Source organism: Nesoenas mayeri, assembly GCF_963082525.1.
Source record: "Nesoenas mayeri genome assembly, chromosome: 6".
Lineage (NCBI taxonomy): Eukaryota > Metazoa > Chordata > Aves > Columbiformes > Columbidae > Nesoenas > Nesoenas mayeri.
In genome coordinates, this window is record NC_137545.1 from 3774032 (window position 1) to 3789916 (window position 15885).

At 39.2% G+C, this 15885-nt stretch overlaps 1 pseudogene across 1 annotated transcript in view; it reads left to right on the forward strand.

Moving 5' to 3' along the window:
- Positions 1-15520, forward strand: part of LOC308041750 (neurobeachin-like protein 1) — a 54239-nt pseudogene extending 38719 nt beyond the window's left edge. The window contains exons 36-50 of the transcript in view: positions 223-363; positions 460-590; positions 1803-1912; positions 2486-2603; positions 3307-3404; positions 3741-3857; positions 4356-4445; positions 5521-5630; positions 6250-6422; positions 6868-6962; positions 8865-8981; positions 10464-10625; positions 11734-11882; positions 12563-12698; positions 15215-15520. The product of the transcript in view is annotated as a neurobeachin-like protein 1 (transcript). The remainder of the gene's footprint in view (positions 1-222; positions 364-459; positions 591-1802; positions 1913-2485; positions 2604-3306; positions 3405-3740; positions 3858-4355; positions 4446-5520; positions 5631-6249; positions 6423-6867; positions 6963-8864; positions 8982-10463; positions 10626-11733; positions 11883-12562; positions 12699-15214) is intronic.
- Positions 15521-15885: the final 365 nt, after the last annotated feature.

Genomic DNA, 15885 nt, shown 5'->3' on the forward strand with positions numbered 1-15885 from the left:
TAGCAACTGCCTAGGGAAGAGTATAAGAACAGGTATGCAAAGGCTTCATCTGGTGTACATTTCTGTCTTTCAGAAGTCTTTTTCTTAGGGACTTTTGAAGTCAGAATTGAAGTCCTCATGTTTAACAAAACACAATGTATTTTTCTCTTACAGAATGCTGTGATCCACATGTCAATCAACTGTAGTGCTCAGTTGTGTTTATAAATCTTTATTTTGTTTTAGATATGAGAATTTCGAGGATCCCCTGGGGATGATTGACAAATTTCACTATGGGACACACTACTCAAATGCTGCTGGTGTCATGCATTACCTCATTCAAGTAGAACCTTTCACAACACTTCATATCCAGCTTCAAAGTGGCAGGTATACTGTGGGCAAATGAGCAGCACCCTCATTTTGCTTCATTACCAGTTTACTGAGGGAGTGAACCAAGTCTAACCTGGGATTTCTGATCTGCAGGTTTGACTGTGCTGACAGGCAGTTCCACTCTATTCCTGCTACATGGCAGGCGCTCATGGACAATCCCAATGATGTCAAGGAACTTATCCCAGAGTTCTTCTACTTTCCAGAGTTCCTGGAGAATCAAAATGGTAAACTGACTATTCCAAATATTCTCATAGAAAGCTGTTCTAGTGTTCTTCAGAGAAGAATTGTTACAACCATTTGTGAATGCTGTGGAACACTTCCTATGTAAACTTTATAGTGTGCTTGTAGAAATTACTTTAATCATCATGCTGGCTTCAGATTGTTTAATGAAGACATCAGTTGTGTTAAGCAACAGCCTCAATGTTGTTGATAAATTCAGACTAGGGACTTAAGTATGGCTAAAAATAGTGTTGTTTATCTAATGTAAAATACCAGAGATGATCATTGGGATGTTTGAAAAAGAAAAAGTTACAGCAGTTAATACTGATTAAATAATTAACAAAAGTTAATATAGGCTAATTAGTATTCTTTTTACTGGGTTCATTGAATGATAGAGTTTGGACATCTTCAAACATGTGAGATCTTTTATTTGCTCTAGGCAACCAATGTATTTTCTGTTTGCTACAGTTACCTTCCAATGTAATGTTAAATCACCTGATTTTAGAGCCTTGTAAGGTTTCAGTGCCCACAAGGAAAAAAAAAATGGCTGATAATGCTGATTGCAAAGACAGCATCCTGCATTCTGATGTGAGACTCCTAGCCAGTTTTTAATTCACATTAATTGCATAGTGAATGGGTTTTCTACCTATTACACAATTTAAAAATGGATTTGTATGTGTGTTGCTGCTAATTTATTCTGCTAGCTACAGTCTACAAGAGTTCTAAGTTATAAAAATTGGAAACATCCAGGTCACACTTTCAAAAGTGATTTAAGCATTTAGAGTCGTTCTAGTGAAACCTGGTGGGATTTAAGACTTCTTGAAGCCTTGATACTACAACCATTGAAACCTGAAAGTAACTTCATTCTTATGAATAACCTCACTGAAGTGCTTTGGACTCTTAGTCCTGCTAAAAGAAAGCAAATGCAAATCTGTTTACAGGTAGCTGTGTAAATGATAAATGCTACTTTGAAGGCTGAGACTTCAGCTTTGGAATAATTTAGGTACTTCGGACAATTGTTATCCTGTATTATTTAACTTATTAAACATTCAGGCAGAACTTGCCCTTGGTGGTAGCATTGCTGGAAATACACATTAAGAATTTTTCAATATCCTTCCCTTTTATTGAGATAGTAATACTTTTCAATCTTTGTTGAGGTATCAAGATACTTGAAATATTTTGTAGTAACTCTTAAAATTCTCCAAATTCTTCACTAGATTTTAACTTAGGTCAGCTTCAAATATCCAAAGAGGTGGTAAATGATGTTGTTCTCCCCAAATGGGCTCACTCCCCAGAAGACTTCATTTATAAACACAGGAAGGCTCTGGTAAGATGGGGTTTATATGTGTGAAATAATGATAAAGCAGGTACACCTCCACATCGTCACTGTGGCTTAAGTGTGAACTACTGAGGCTACATTTGAACTAGAGTGGTGGTTGCGTTTGACATTACAAGTACCGTTAGAACTTTCAGTTAAAAGCGCTGTGTATGTCCATAAAATGCTCAAAAAAAAAGAAGGGAAGAGCTTGAAGATACGAATCATGTGGGAGTTTGCTGCCCTAAGACATAGAATGCAGACTTAGGTGGGTTTAGGTGATAAGGCTTCCCTTGCTTTTTAAAGATTATGCTTTATGGTTCTCAAGAGCTAGCAGCTTACCTTCCATTGCATAGTTGCATTTCGATAGTCTAGATGTGCTGCTGTGCTGGATTAATTTTCCCTCTTACTGGCGGTTACTACCCTTAACGCACATGGATATTCTTATACTTTTGCCCTATATATTGGTGTATACCTAGTTTTGGAATTAAATGTCTTTTGGAATTAAATCTCTTTCACAGAAAATAGTAAATATTTCAAGAAAGCAGCAGTTCTTATTCTTACAAGAGTATTTTTCTGTTCTAGGAATCTGAGTATGTTTCCGCTCATCTTCATGAATGGATAGATCTGATTTTTGGCTACAAGCAGAGGGGACCAGCTGCAGTGGAGGCACTCAATGTGTTCTATTATTGTACTTATGAAGGTACAAAGCAGTGTGTTCTCTTGTCATTGTCGTCAGACTTGGGGATTTTCAGTCTTAGACAAAAACCACTTGATTTGTGAGCATGCCATATAGTAGCCTATGGTAAGGCAACAGAATTATAGATGAAGCATAACTTGCAGTTTATCATCAAACAACCAGAATATTTAATTCAGAAGTTGCAAACCCGAAATTTTAATAAAGGTGGCTTTTCAAAGGGCGGCTGTTCCTGGCACTTGTATTTTGTTTCTTAAAGTGCTTGGGAGTTTTTGTTAGTTTCTCATTTGCTTGCTTAAAAGCATTTGTGGGAAGAGGTTTCTTGTGGTTTAGGAGACAAGGCAAGTTGGTTAAAAACAACAAATATTGAAGATAAATGATAGACTGTTAATTCCAAAGCTGAATTTTGAGTGGCTTTTATATGCAATGTGCTGCATGCATGATGTATATTAAATTTGTTTGATAAGAAAAAAGCCTTCAATTCTTGCACTTTTACAGATACACTTAAAATTCCACTTACTGAGTGGAGTTTTCAGATTATCTTTAACATGAAGGCATTGTTTGAAGGCTTTTCAGGAGTAAAATGTGATAACACTGCAATTAAATTAAGCTTCACAACATTTGTTGACCATTATCAGTTCTCAATAAGTTGTCTGGATCATGTTCTTTTTCCATTTTTCTACCCTTCATCATTCTGGTTGTGATCTAGGGGCTGTGGATTTGGATGCTTTAACAGATGAGAAAGAAAGGAAAGCTTTAGAAGGGATGATAAACAATTTTGGGCAAACTCCATGTCAGCTGTTAAAGGTAATGCTCTTTGTTCCCTCTCAGTGAGACCTTTGTGGTTAAATCCAACTGAGTAACAAAGGACTTTGGAAAAAGAATGAAAAGATGATGGTTTCTAAGAGAATAGGTTGTAATTTTAGGAATTTTAAGTCTTTGCTACATTACCACTGCTAAAGGTCACACTGATGGAAATTTAACATACCGTTTTCGAAAGAAATTAATATACTTTACCAAGGGAAATTAGGTGCTCAAGAGTCTATTTTCCCATTGATTATCAAGAAGTTTCTGAGTATTATGTGACTTGAACAAATGAATAAATTTGTGTAACCTGATAATCCTTCAAATATTGTCTCCTAGGAACCCCATCCACAGAGGCTGTCAGCAGAAGAGGTAGTGCAAAGACTGACTAAAAGTGACACCTCCACCCTGAATCTCTTTCAGCACCTCACTGAACTGAAGTCATTCTTCATCGAGGTAATGTTACCTGAAATTTTGTAAAATCTGATTTGAAATTTCTGATGTGCTTGAAACAAAAGGTCACAACCTAGATGAAAATAAACATGCTTCCTATTTAAGAAAATGTTTTTAAAATGCAAATGTGTCTAAAATGAGCTCTGTCTTCTTAATTAGTTTCATCGAGGTTGAATCCCCTAAATTTGTATCTTCTGGCTGCTTGTGTGGGTGTTTTTTGAGTCTTAAGATGCTAAGAAAACCAAGAACATCACTGGTGGCACCTGAGGACTCCCTGAACTTGGGAGCTAAACTCCCTGATTTAGGACAGAGCCAGGGTTTCATTTCTGGTGTCTGCAACAAAGCATCCCTGCATGAACTGGATATGTGTGTTCCAGTGCCTTAGAGGACTCTACATGGCTGACGTTACTCCAGAGCCTTTGGGTTTTACTCTCCACAGATACCAGATTTGTCCTTTAGCTCTTACATATAATCAAACCGAAACTGTGTCCTTTCTCTTAGGGAATCAGTGATGGTGTGCCCATCATCAAAGCTGTTGTCCCCAGGAATCAGGCACGTTCCTTTATTTCTCAGGGAAGCCCAGAGATCTTGGTGAGTTGCGTGTGTCAATACTATTCTTAGACTGCAGACAGTCAAATAGGTGTGTATGTTTCATACAACTTGTAGAGAAACACTTCTTAACTGTTCCTGTTCAAATGTGTTCCTTTAACCCATAGTGAATGTCAGCTATAAGTTAAACGTTTGTCTTCTGTAGAGAAACCAGGTTGATTTGTTGAATGGCATTTAAGAACTGATGAGACATGAGTGTCAGTTGTCGTGAGGTGTGGTGTAAGTTGCCCACTCAATCCACTTCCATAATAGCAATCAACTTCCTAATGCAGTGCAGCCCAGCTTGAAAATGGCAGTTTTTCATGGCACCATTATGTTTATCATTACTTTCCGACCCATATATTAAACTATACTGTATGCCACATATACTTACTTCAAAGGCTGGCACTGTTGCTGAAATTAACTGTTGTGCTTACACTATGGCAGATGACCAAATGATGAAAAGAGGAGAGTGGTTTTGTATTTACATCTGTATGTATGGTCTGCATACAGGCCCTGTGCAATAATACCTTGGTTTTGCAGGAAAGAATATTATTTTCCAATATTCCTACTTTGTAGGTCAAATGTACTGTCCTGGCTTAGTGTGGTATGTGCATATATAATTTAGAATTTGGACACATCTACAATTCTCATTTTATTTTTTCTAAATATCTAATGAAAATATCCTCGACTATTTACATTCCCTTCTTATTTCTCAGAAGTAGAACTGTAGTACATTTTTTTTTAAAAATCATCTTCCTGTGGTAATATGTTAACGTTTAATGACTGCTATTTCAAATAAGAGAAGCAGCAGCTGACTGGGTGTTTTGTATTTTACCTCCTTGCTACATGTTCCTTCTCCCTGCTTTCAACTTCTCTGGTGTATCTAGAACACACACTATTCTAATTTGGTAATATGCACCACATGTGCATTAACTCACCTCAGCTGGATGTTTTTTTGATTTGTAGATGGAAGTGTAGAAGGCCGTGCTGGATTTTATGCAAGCTCCATTGCCATCAAAGGAAAGCAGAAAATATACCTGTGGGTTTCACAGATTTTCCTTTCAAACTTTTTTAGGTAACAGCAAGTCTGAACTGTGTTATTGGAACTCATGGTTGGCTGCCTTATGATAAAAATATCTCCAACTATTTTACATTCATCAGAGATACCACAGTGACAAATCCCAAGTAAGCATGTGATGAGGCGAGGTGCGGATGAATGCATCTACACTAATAAAACACAGTAATTGTTCAACAGTCAGTGGGTTATACTGTTTTCATTGGCTGAGTTTTCACATAAGAATGCATCTTCTGATGTTCAAGAATATTACCTCTAATCTGTAATACTGTTCTAGTAAAGGGTTATTTAAGTAGTACTTCAAGGTTCTCCATTCTTAGATGTACTTCTAACTTTTAAAAATAAATACTCATCTTTGAATCTGAGATGGTCAGTCTTCATACTTCCTTACACTATAGTGCAGGTATATGTGGTGGGTTTGCTTCTTCGCTTTTTAGAATATTCTTTTTTTTCTTTATTGTAACAATACTTAGTAGGGACATGAGTTATTCATACAGGATCAAATTGCATGAAAGACTGAAAAGATCTAAGGTGAAATCTTGCTTCCACTTGCTGCTGGTAGTGAGAGTATTGCCCTGGATATCAGGGTGCCAGAATTCCACCAATTATTTTTTTAGATATAGCCTCCTCTATAGGTGGAATTTCTTATTAATTTTTAAGGATATAGGAAGTGCAAAATACATTGGTCTGAACTAAAGCTACCCTTAACTGCTCATCATTTGCCTGCAGAACCCAGCGCAATGTGAGTGGTCCCTTTGCACCGGGGCTGGAGATCACCTCCAAGTTGTTTGCAGTGTCCCATGATGCAAAGCTGCTCTTTAGTGGAGGACACTGGGACAACAGCATCAGAGTGACATCTCTTACGAAAGGCAAGCTGGTTGGACAGCACCTCAGGCACATGGGTTAGTAATTGTTTATATCGTGAAATGAAAGGTTTTGCTTATTGTGTCTTGATGTTTGGTCTTCTTGGAAATAGTTGTAGCCAGTGCACTCGAGCGGACAAGCCCAGCTGTTATAAAGGAATGGAAGCATAGGAACAGAAGAATATTTGAACCATGATTATACATAAATACTTCAGCATGACTTTTTAGTCATTGGAGTGATGGTTTAATGTCGTTTCAAAAGAAGGCTTGACTGCTGGTTTTAGGTAGCAAAGGTGGTTAAATCAGGTTGGTACACCTGTACAAGACTTCGTTGTTTAATATAGTCTCATCAGCCCTTATCACAGTGAACTGACTGCAAATCAGGATACGTTGTTGGTCTGTTACATGCACATTGTCACTCTGTGGGAAGTTAGTTTTAAATATTTCTGTGATGATAACCTTGTGTTTTCTTTCCTTTATCTAGATATTGTGACCTGCTTGGCAATAGACTACTGTGGAATTCATTTAATTTCAGGCTCCAGAGACACTACCTGCATGATATGGCAAATAGTTCAGCAGGTAGGTTATTTAGGCATACTCTGAGAAGCAGTTTCTGAATGCTTTTTTGTGCTCCTCTGTCTTGCTGTGATGGTTTATTGATTTCCTTTCAGGTTGGCAGGGAAGACAGGCCACTAAAATTGATTAGCTTACTAATTTTACTACTCCCATTGTCTTCTGTATTTGAAATATTCACTATACACATTAGTTACTTTACAGCTGAAGTACAGTATTTCAGAGGCACTCTTAAAGATGTCATAGATTATTTTCAGGATAGGCAAATATTGTTCCCCGTTGTACAGATAGAAGAACAAAAAAGAGACAGTGCTTGAGACTTCCTAAATTTGTTAGAACAGTGTTTATAGTTGGGGATTTTTACATTTCTAGGCTGCTGTTCAGTGTACTACTTGCATTTTAGCGTATTGTTTCCACTGTTGAACGAGTACACTAGGTGATAGCAAAGCCAACACTAGTCTGTGAACTGGATTTATGCTGGCATTTCAGAATTCTTTAATATTGGTCTTGTGCTTTCACACAATGAAAGTGGTTGTGTGATGCATGTGTGTACTCATACACGAAACGTGAGGCCGTTTCCATTGTTAAGCATTTAAATGCTCATTTCTGATTGCTGCATTAAAGGTAAAATGAGTAGGATTAACTGCAGGGGGAGCTGTCGTATTATGGACAGTACATTTTGTCACATCACCTTGTTATAATTGAACTAAAGTCAGCACATTAAACCAGTACAGAGGCGTGTAACTGCATGTCTTTTTGTGGAAGCCGTCTTTTTGGTGGGAACATTTAGAATTCTTTCAAGAAGTACTTTGTACCAATAGTGTTTGGTCAAAAAGATGAGACCTTAGTGCTCACAACAGTATTTTTTTTGTCTCAAGTGAGGATAAATGTTGAGCATTTTTTAGTTTATCTTAGTATGAGTTAAATAAGTCATCCTTTGGAGATGATATTTGTTTAGAGTTGCTTTTTCTTAAGACTTCTCATGTATTTTTTTTTATTATTCTTTAATGGATATCTAAATATCTTGTATGTATTGTAAATTCTTCTTGTGAGAATTTTCCCTTGGTCTTTACAAAGTGGCAGCAATGACTGCATGCTGTCACGTCCATTCTACTTGTCTGCTCTGCATTTTTTCCCAGCTCTGTATTTTGACACTTGTTCTGCATTCCTGCATTCTTCAGGCTCCCTGGCCTTGGTTGACTGCCAAATATCTATCACAGAAGTGACAATAAAGAGTCCTCTTGGAACTATTTACTAATACCCTCTCACTAAGCACAGGTCTTGCCGTAGGACTGGTCTGAGGATGTCTGTATATGCTGGAACAAAAGTACTAAATGATTTTTTTACACCCTGCAGTCATGTGGGAAAATTACTGTTTTTAATGAACATTATTACAGTATTTCCTTTGTATATTGTACTACCGGTAGTCACTGAGAAAGAATATTAGCTCTTCCTTAGAAGATCAAACAGAGTTGCTGTAATTTTAAGGAAAATAACTTTCAACTTCTTTAAGCATGGCTGTGAACATAGTGCTTAAGTGCAATGTAAACTGTAAGAACTGAACAAGCCCAGATACACAGATGAAGAAAAAGTGGGTAGATGAGTGGATCCTAACTCCTATTAGGATTGCTAACTGTGGTGTAACCTGGACATCTGAAGGGATATAAACAAGGCGACTAAAAAGCTCTGTCTTTCACATGTCCTTCGTTCATTCTTGTGATGTCAGTAAACAGCACTGCTGACATAAAAGGTAAAAAATTGGCATTGGAACAGGTGAGTTATGCCTTCGCTTTTGGTCTATGTCAAATATACATCTCCCACAACTGATAGTGAAGATACCAGAAATTTATTTTTTGTTTGTCCTTCAGCTGCAAGAGACTGTGTCATTGCACTTTTTGTTACTCTCAGGGAGGAGTGCCTGTAGGTCTAGCACCTAGGCCGTTACAGATCCTTTACGGGCATACTGATGAAGTTTCGAGTGTTGGCATCAGCACTGAGCTGGATATGGCAGTGTCAGGATCCAGGGTAAGCATTGTCATACTTTGCCCTTCTTTGCCTTTTCTTTACTCAAACCATAGAGCATGTTTGAAGTTGATGAAGAATAATATAAAAATGTGACTGTTTCATGATGTTTTCTTCAGCCTTGCACATCAAGATGCTATGCATCCTCTCCCTTGCTGCCTGCTTAAACTGGGCTGTCTCAAACTGCTCTGCACAGCATGGGCCTCAGCTACCATGTTGTGTTATTCTGCACAGATGAGCTTTAATGAGTGTGGACTTATTTGGAGATCTTAAGCTTCTCATAGGAACAATTCTGTGATAGTTTCATGCCTGCTTCCTTAACCTTGAAGGTTCTGTGCAGCTTATTTGTGTTCCAGCAAGACCTGGACAGGCTGGAGAGTTGGGCAGGGAAAAGTTTAATGAAATATAACAAGGGCAAGTGTAGAGTCTTGAATCTGGGCAGGAACAACCCCAGGTTCCAGTATAAGTTGGGGAATGACCTTTTGGAGAGCAGCGTAGGGGAAAGGGACCTGGGGGTCCTGGGGACAGCAGGGTGACCATGAGCCAGCACTGGGCCCTTGTGGCCAGGAAGCCAATGGTACCTGGGGTGGGTTAGAAGGGGGTGGTCAGTAGGTCAGAGAGGTTCTCCTGCCCCTCTGCTCTGCCCTGGGGAGACCACACCTGGAATCTTGTGTCCAGTTGTGGCCCCTCAGTTCCAGCAGGACAGGGAACTGCTGGAGGGAGTCCAGCGCAGCCACCAAGATGCTGAAGGGAGTGGAGCATCTCCCGTGTGAGGAAAGGCTGAGGGAGCTGGGGCTCTGGAGCTGGACAAGAGGAGACTGAGGGGGCACTCATTCATGGGGATCAATATGGAAAGGGGGAGTGTCACGAGGATGGAGCCAGGCTCTTCTTGGTGACAACAAATGGTAGGACAAGGGTTAATGGGTACAAACTGGAACACAAGAAGTTCCACTTAAATTTGAGAAGAAACTTGTTCCTGGTGAGGGTGTCAGAGCCTGGCCCAGGCTGCCCAGGGGGGTTGTGGAGTCTCCTTCTCTGCAGACATTCCAACCCGCCTGGACACCTTCCTGTGTAATCTCATGTAAGTGTTCCTGCTCCGGCGGGGGGATTCAACTAGATGATCTTTTGAGGTCCCTTCTGATCCCTGACATTCTGTGATTCTGGGATTCTACCTTACTGTATGACTCTGGCAGGCTGCTGAACTCTATCCTGCACTTAATTCTTACTCATATATGTGACCTGTGAAACGGCTGATTTGCTGTCTGTCCTTCCCCTGTTGCCCTATTTGCATTTATTTTTCATGTGCCTGTAGTACGTTGCCTTGAGGGGAAGGTTTCTTTGTGTAGCGTTCCTAATGCTCAGGAATCTCGATCTCCAGTTAAGGATTTAAGTGCTTTCATAATATTCCCTCTCTATTTAAATATTCTTTCTATGTGTTGCGGTAACTTACCTGCTGAGTAACAATTTACCTAAATTTGACTGCAGGATGGAACTGTTATTGTCCACACTATTCGGAAAGGTCAGTACGTGAGGACTTTGCGACCACCTTGTGAGAGTTCTCTCCTGCTGACTGTTCCCAATCTGGCTGTGTCCTGGGAAGGCCACATAGTAGTCCACACCAGCATAGAAGGAAAGACTACTCTTAAGGTACTTAGGTTCATGGCATACCTCTCTCTCTTTCTCTGAAGACATTAGTCATAAATATTGTTAACTTTATCCTTCTTTTCTAAAGTAATAAGACTTTTTGAGCATCCTGTGTCTTTTTCCATATATTTTTTTTTTATTTTGCTAGTCTGTGTGAGTGAAATTGGATTAAAGCTTAAGTCACAGACACACTGTGCACCTGTAAGTTTCTTTAAAATCTCCCAATACCTGCAAGGAAGATGCCCAAGCATGTCCCGATGAATCTTCGTGGGAGAGCTACTTTGAAGTTGAAAACTGGGGGAAACAAGTTCCACTGTGCACAGAAACTGAAGTTTGCGAGGGGAGCAGTAGGTTTGGGGTGTAAGATGCCCAGTGACGACACTGAGGTTTTTTAGTTTTAGAGGGAGAGCTCTAAGGTTCACAGTGTAGCTTATTCTGTCCATTGAGTAGCTGCGTAGTTGCTTTAATAAGGGTAGAGGTGTTAGGATTTCTATGAACATGGAAAATTTCTTGAAGACAAGTTTATTGGATGTAGGCATGCTAGCTGCTATGGGAAGATGGGGACAGAAGAGACCAAGGTATTGTCAGGCTGAAAGAACTTCAGGTGGTCACGTTAGCTATGTCTTTAATCCATCAGTAATTCATTGCCTTGTCCAGAAAATACTTCTAGATCTAGCTCTGTGGAAATATACCTATTTCCTCCTGCTTTTCAGTTTGAGTTGGGGGAGGGAGGGTGGCAGCGGGGCTGACAATAAGAGTGCTCTTTTCCTTTCTTCTTCCTTAATAAAAACCCTTATAAAATAGGGACATGTCCATTAAATCCATGAATGTTTTCAGAAAATTTGGAATTGATTAGATGGATAGGTAAGACGATACCATGTTACATCAACAGGTGATGAGAAATAACTTCAAAAATTTCCATACAGAACCTGGTGTACATACACATTGCGTATAGGCTCGGTAGTCCTGTATCATTCGACAAGGAAACTGTTGTCATCAGTATTATCTGTGGGTTATTACCCAAGTTAGCTCCTGTTAGTGAGCTAAAGACACAAATAATACAATCTTAAATGTCACAGAGAACTGACTGGATCCTTTTTGATCTTTTCAGGATAAGAATGCATTACATCTCTATTCTGTCAATGGAAAATATTTGGGTTCTGAGACTCTGAAGGAGGAAGTGTCAGATATGTGTGTGACTGGCGAGTATATAGTGATGGGCAGCTTACAGGGATTTCTTTCCATACGGGATCTCTACAGGTAGTGTACCACCATCAGCAGTTTATTATCGAGATGCAAATATAAAGATTTATTGAGAAATGGCTGTGTAACGTGGGCTTTGCTTGGTGCTGTAGGTGGTAACCATTGCTTTTTTCTGTATTCCTGAAAGAACTCTTCTATGGGGGAACGAAGATAAGGAGAAAAGAAAAATGGGAGGTTATACCAGGCATTTGTCCCAATTATACACCTAGAACTGACAGAATTCGGGAAGAGCTGTGTCTGACATCTGCGAGCTGTGATTGTCCCCATGTCTGACTGGTCACTGGGAGCTCAGCAATTGCAAGATCACGTCTCATGTAGTTCTGCACTGAGTTTCAAACTCTCCTTACTGCTGCACTCTGTAGAGCTCCATTGCTCCTCAGAATGGGAGGGATCTTTGTTGTTTAGGCAGTTGTGGGGGTAATGTTACTGTTCTTCAGTGAAAATGTCTTAATTTACTGACACATCTATGCCTGTTCTTGTTATTTGAACTCCATTCTGGAGTATGACTAGGTCATTCCGTAGCAGTTTACAATAATTGAAATAGCAAACTGGATATCGAGAAGCTGTGTTTTATAGTGCATCCCACAGACAACAATTTCAACTGCAGTGTGATTCTTTGCCATATGTGCAAACACATACGTGATGAGCTTTGTCTCTGTGGTTTTTGATCATTGCAGCCTGAGCCTGAGCATCTCCCCCTTAGCCATGCGACTGCCAATTCACTGCATTTCTGTCACCAAAGAGTACAGCCACATCCTTGTTGGCTTGGAGGACGGCAAGTTGATTATCGTTGGTGTTGGCAAGCCCGCAGAGGTAAAACCCACCATCAAGAACTTTTTCTACCGAACAGTGGGAAGCTCACTTATATCTGCTTTCCAGTTGAGCAAGAGGTCTCCTCTATGGCAGGGTAAATTTAAGAGCAAGTTTCAGTTTTCAGTGGGAAAAAAATAACTATTGAGACTGCTCTACTGAAATTTCTCATTAAGAATCAAAGGTTTATAGGGATCACAGATGGGAAGCTCAGCTGGACTAACTTGCAAACCTTATCACTCGCATCTGAATAAGCAAAGTCATAGTAGCTAACTTTTTCTGAACGTGATAGTGTTGTCAGCCACTTCTTGATGAAATAATTTTCCAGAAGAAAACTGGAAGCGAAAGAGAGCAAGCTACTTTATTTCTCATGCTTTCTGTCAGATCTTTTGATACGCATTGATTGACACTGGGGAAAAAAATATTACTGCTTTCTGTTCAGAGTCTCTAATTACAGTGCACAAAGAATCACTTGTGTAGGTTTCCAATATGCTCTGTGCTCCATATGGTGAATATAAACTTGTTGGTACTGCGTATGCAATATCAAATACAGAGCATCCATCTGTCAAATAGCTGTGCCCAGTTTTGCTTGTGCAGAACGATTTTGCTTTAAGTACTTCTTGTCATGATTTTCAAAGTACTTGGGTTAGTTTAAACCTGCTTCTCTTTATAACCCAATCTCCATTGTGCTGCGGTGTATTTATTTGAACATGTGATTACCACTTTTGCATGACCTTTAGTAAATGCCAGAAAAGTGTCTTAATTTAATTTTATATTTTAATTGTGAAAACAGAGCGACTTTATTTGCTGGTAGTTTAAAGTGTTTTAGCTAGGAGATACATGGTTTTATATTTGAACCAGGCTTCCCACAGTGTTAGCCTGACTTTGTTTGCAGCGGATGGGGAGGGAGGTTCCCACTGACCTGCAGCTGGACTTTGTCCTACTGCACAATTGACAGAGAGGTGCTTCTGATGGGGTTAAACATACGTTTGTAATGACAGTTTTAATGTTACTGTCATTTCTCAGCATCCTGTTCCTTAGCAAAGATCTTTTGTAGGCTGAAATGTATGTATATCATTAGACCGGAGGCTTTTTTTCTTTCAGCTGTTAATCACATCTATTTTTCTAACTATGGAGAAAGTGTTGTTCCAAAGACTGGATTCCTTATATGAATTTTTTTTCAGGATAATCTGTTTATAATTCAGATGATCTGCAAGCTTAATATCTATGTGAATAGATTTTTTTTTTAAGGAACAACATTATGTCCCAGATTTTCTAGTTTTCTATAATGCCATCAATCAATATATTTGAAAAGCATATGTATGTGGGGTATTTCTTTGAATTATTTGTAGTTTGGAAGGAATATATGAATTTCTAGAATTTTATCCTTATACAGAAGACAGTGTTGTAGTTCTGGCTTTTTGTGGTGATACTGATCCTTGGGATAAAGGGAGAGACCAACTTTATTGTGCATACGGTGAAATGCTGCTTGGTATTAAGATTGGCCTTTAGTGTTTCTGCATTGACAGTATCCAGTACGAAGTGAAGTACAACAAATGTCACTGTATTTTTAACAATGACGTGGCTGTTTGGGATGCTGCACGGTCTGGGGGATGCTCACCCGCCCGTGCCAATCCCTGTGCCTTTTCTAGCAGGCTGCTGCTGCAATGACACCGTTGTTGAGCAAGCTTAACTTGTAGTTCCGAGTGCCGGGAGCTGTTCTCAAAGCTGCGCTCTTCAGACACGCACCTTGTTTGTTGAACTGTGAGGGATTTCACCACCTAATTAGCTGCCAGGCTAATCGCTACTGGCCAATCTTAAGCCTTATATTTAAGAAAGAAATTAAAACAGTTTCTTACAAATTGTTGTCAGATGGCAAACCTACCAGATGCTGGATTTAACGTGGCCTCTGGTTGCTTGTTATCTGTCTATACTTCTGTATACTTACTCAATATGAATTACTTCTGGTTTAAATTTTACTCTGGGCACTTCACCCAGGATCTTTGGAAGACTGTATAAATCTGACACCAGGAGATAACCTTTCTCTCTTTCCTCCATTCTGCTGTCACTGCCTTGCATTTTGCTTATCTTTTCCTTTTCACTTCTAGCAATTTCTGTTTGAAATCTCTAAAATAAAACGTCCTTTCTTCTACTTTGGTTCTTTTTTGCTTCACATTCACCTCTTTTCCTTCCTATCAAAATAGCAATCGAAACACTGTTTCTAAGCCATTTGAAGTAGGATAAGTAACAAGTCTGCATTACTTGGTAATAACCCTTTAACCGTTCAAAACCAGAGAAGACTTTGATCAGTGTTTTGTCTGTTGTTTTTTGTCAGTCCCAAGAATCATCCCTAAGTGTAACTTTTGGTTTGTTTTCAAATAATTTTTGTTGGTCTAATTTTGTTTATGCAGTACGTTGTAGTGTCTGCATTTCACCAGAATCAGTGTCTGAATTCCTTTTTAATTTATCCACCTTATCCCTTCCCCCTCCTTTTGTTTCTCTGAATTACTTTTAAACAGATGCACTCAGGTCAGCTTTCCCAAAAGCTGTGGGGATCAAGCAAACGGCTCAGCCAGATTTCATCAGGAGAGACTGAATATAACACTCAAGATTGCAAGTGATTGCTGCTACCTTCTCTTGTGGATTCCAGAAACATGTCTAATCTTTTGGTCACTTTAAATGTGTATCTCAACTTTCAGGGGCTTGATTCTTAAATCTGTTGAAGATGAACCAATGGTAGAGGTACAGTAATAAGCATATGTACTCATGCAAGTTAGCTTGCTTGCATATTTTTCCTTAACGGTGTTGACTTGCTCACAGCACAATCCCTCTCTAAATGGCTGCTATAACTGTGTTTCAGGAACAAAATGAAAGAAAATAAAACAAAAACAAAGACACCCAAACCTCCAAACCCAAGCTTGCTAATTGAATTTAAGATAAGTAGCATTTGATGTAAAGCTGCATAGGGTCAGATGTTCCTTGATCACAAAGAGGGTATTTGGCTTTGCTTTGACAGCATTGTAATTCCCCAGCAGTAAATTAAAATTCTGGCAGTTGCAGTGGTCAGATTCAGAATTGAGATAGGTGACATTACAACCTTTTCAATATGTTTTTAGCCCAATGAACAATTTATTGCAATTTGTTCCTGTAAATGGCTATTGCTATCTTTTTTGTAGCTCCAGTCTTAGGC